The sequence below is a fragment of the Physcomitrium patens genome, chromosome 3, assembly GCF_059467195.1.
Source record: "Physcomitrium patens ecotype Gransden chromosome 3, ASM5946719v1, whole genome shotgun sequence".
Lineage (NCBI taxonomy): Eukaryota > Viridiplantae > Streptophyta > Bryopsida > Funariales > Funariaceae > Physcomitrium > Physcomitrium patens.
This window is the reverse complement of record NC_143412.1, coordinates 15085807-15089969: the sequence shown is the minus strand read 5'-3', so window position 1 is coordinate 15089969 and position 4163 is coordinate 15085807.

The following is a 4163-nucleotide window of genomic DNA, read 5'->3' as shown; positions in this document are numbered from 1 at the left end:
TTAATAATTGTAATTTAATTTTAAATTTAATATCTTATATTTTTAAGTTATCTTAGTATTTATTCTATTAGCTTAGATGATATAATAACTTTACTTCAACATATGGAATTACAAGCACATATATGTAATAACTACTTTATAAAATAAAACATGATCAAATATAGGTTTAATATTAGGCTATGAAGAGAAATTTTTGACAAATATAAAATTATTTTTTATAATTTTATAGCATTAATAAAGAAAAAAAAGACTTAATATTATTTATTTAATATTTATTTAATATTAATCGAAAAATTTAAGATTAATAGGAAAAGACTTAATATTTATTTAATATTAATAGAAAAAACTTGTTATTTTTTATAAGATAAATTAAGAAATATATCATATTTTATCAATGATATTTTTATTAAACCTTACAAATTTATCAATGTATCAAAACAAATAAAATTTTAAAATTTGATATAGAAATATGTTTAGATTTAAAGTAGAGCAAAAATCTAATAAAAAATCTTACATCTTAGCAAATATATGTAATTAATATATATATATATATATATATATATATATATAAACCATCCAAAAATCTTTGATATTTTAGATAAAAATTATATTTTTTATTAATATATTTTTTAAATTAATGAAAATGTACTATATATTAAAAAAATCATTTAAAAAATCATTTAAAAGTAGTTGTCTAGACTTCAATTATAATTATTTAACTAAGTGGTTTTTTGGTCACATTGATAAACAGTATCCATTGCTCAAAAGAGCTATTAATCATTTTTATGGAAAACATAGATTAGAATTTGTAACAAAGACTATTGAATGGATCTTATATTTCATCAACTTCAAAATTAATTAAGAACTTAATTTTTTGTTTTATTTTTTAAGAAGAACTTTATATTTTATAATTACTTAGATTACTTAAATAAGTAGAATTAGAGAGAAGTAGAAAAAAAATTAGTTATTTAGATAATATCTTTTTAAAACTTTTTATAACATTATATATGATTATTTCTCTTCTACTTTTATTTTTTTTATACGAAAATATAAAATCAGTATTTCATACTTATAAAAATTAAAAATTTACTAATTTTTTAGTTTTAAAACATAGATTAACTAATTCTTTAGATAATTTTAAAGAAATCGTTGTAGTAAGCTTGTTAAATATTTAATTGACTTATCTATTTTAATTACATATCAAATTAATACTTAAAATCTTAGATCTTAATATTTTAAATTACAAAATAATAGATAAATTATATTAGTTAATTTATAAAATATATTTATTAGTCTTAAAATTTATTACATTTAATTTAATAAGATTAGATTACTTCAATCTAATAAGCATATTATAACACAAGTATCAACCAAATTTATTAACTAATTGCACTTTGGAAGAATCAAATTAGTAGGAAGACTTAAATCAATAGGACCTAGCTAATAGAAGATGGGTCAAAGCTATCCAATTTATATAATAATTGAATGTATTTAATTTTGAATTGAAGCAAATTAGATTAGAAAGATAGGTAGCTACTAAAAAATAATAGCTAGTCCAAAGTAATTAATTAAAGTATTTAAATAACCACCAAGGCTAATAATTGAAGTACTATTGTTATTACTATTTTTATTGTTGTTAATTATTTTAAAATTCTATTGAAAATAATTGTGACTACAAATAATTCTCCAATATACTATTGTAACTCTGCTATTATTTAATCTAAGTTATGTTCTTACAATCTTTTTATTCAAGTTGAGTTGGATATAATTTGGATCAAACTACTTGTTGGTATAGAATTCCTTTAAACATAAATTCTAAGTATAATTTTTAATTTTGATATAAGAATAATTTTTTTAAGATTAATACCTGTAGATTGCTATCTAACAAGAGATATAATAAACTAGTAATGATACAAGGTGATTAATAATATCTCTCCAAATCATAGCCAAGTTTGGAGATAATTTTTTAATCTACTAGATTTTAGAACTTCTTCATTTTAAAATACCAAAGTTCAAACCATATATCCATTAAAAAAAAAAAAAACTTTATTTCTTTCTTGCAATAAAATGTACTATTAACTTGGATGGTTTTGTTGACCAATTAACTATCCAATTAGTATAATATCCAAGATTTAAAATAAGTCAAGATACTTCAAAAATTATATATAAATATCTTTTCTATCAAAATTGAAATTCTTTATTTTTTAAATTTATGAAATAAAGTAAATTCTTAAAAAATTAGATAGTATAAAAAATCATACTTCTAAAAATAATAACAGTACTTGTAATACATATTTATATTTATATATCATTTTATTTATTTAAATTAATTTGAGATTTTTGATATTATACAATGCAATTCCACAAAGATATAGTGGCATCACATGCAATAATAGTGTCATTTTAGCTAAAATAGAAAATAAGTGTTTTGATATATTTTCAACAAATTTTTAATTTTTCTCTTAAATTTTTGATAATTTTAAAAAACAGAATTGTATTCTTTTACATTATACTAATATAGTAAGCATTTTATTAATTCAAAATACACTTAAATTAGAAAAAATCTAATCTATCTAAAAATATTTACTATTTATATATTTTGTATATTTAAAAGAATAGCAATAAGAATCAAGATCCATTTTTATGAAATAAAAAATATCTCAATAGATAATATTATTATAAACCAACTACAATAGAATCTTGAATATATTCAGTAAAAAAAAGGTGGAATCTTGTTAATACGTTTTTTAATCAAATATAATTTTTTAATACTTAAAAGAAGACAAAACATATCATTTGTATTTATAAAAAAATTATTAGAAGTATTAATTATTTTCTATTCTCTACAATATATGAACACAAGAAATAGAAGCAAAAAGAAGATGTTTTGTTGTAACAAATAAGAGAAAATTGATTGCAGTAAATATGTAAAAATAAAAAAAAAAAAAAAAAAAAAAATACAAACAAAACAAAATTGACAACTTCTTTCATAGAGACATTTGGATATTATATAATGGACAATAAATAAATTTAAAAAACAAAAAAATATAATAAAATAAAATAAGATATTTTTGAATTAGTAAAAAAATAATTAGTTAGAATGTAAGATTTAAATATGGTGCACTAATTGTTTAGAGATCCTTACATAAATAAAAGAAAATTCTAAGTGTCATAAGACTTATTAATGTACTTGTAAATAGAATTTATTCACATAAAAATTGGCATGTGGATCTAAAACAATCATTTTTTAGATTTTTCTTAGATTGCATATTATTTGGAAAAAGAGTCTAAGATATAAAATAAAATAAAATTAAAAACTAAACATGTTTTAATAAATTATGGATTCCAAAAACACTAAATATGAAATCTGGTCATAAATGGTCTATTATGATAAAATTCTATTGAGTACATAAGTTTAAAAAGTTAAAAATAAAATAACAAAATGAAAATTTTATATTATATGTGGTAAGTTGAAATTGTATAGAAGGTTTGTTTTTTACCTAAGTAACAAGTTAATAGCAACTAGAGTTTGAATTAATCTTTTTAAATATAAACCCCAAAATCTTTTGAAGAATTGATGTTGAATGATGAAGATAAATCTCTATAGTCAACATGTTCTCAATTTGAACCAACATCTACACTTTTAAAGAATTTTTTTAAAAAAAATAGTTTAATTTAACTAACAATATTGTTTGGCTAAATTTAAAAGATAGTCATCATTCTTTGAAAAATAGTCATCATTCTTGGGCTATATGATACCCCTTTTCCATGACAATCCAGAAAAAGAAAATGGACTTGCTCAAGCTCTTCATATAAATGAACATTAATTTTATTTTTTATTTTTTATTTTTTATATGTTTTGCAGGTAACGGGATGAGTATTAAGAAGAAATGGACTACAATGTCTCACATTGCCACCTCTTAGGATCCTAAATGTCTTGATCCTCGTGGGAAGAGTGGAGTCTGGTCTACAACCTCCGGTACTGAATTATACATTTGAAAAGCTTCGGCGTTATCATAAATCGCAGAGAACTGACTAGGTTTCAAGTGTGTATATGTGTGGGTGTGTCGCAGCATTACAAAATTCCGATTGCAAACGAGTCTCCCGCTCCAGTGGTGTCAACTGTGTTTATCTCCACTATAGCTGGTACTCTCACAGTCTCG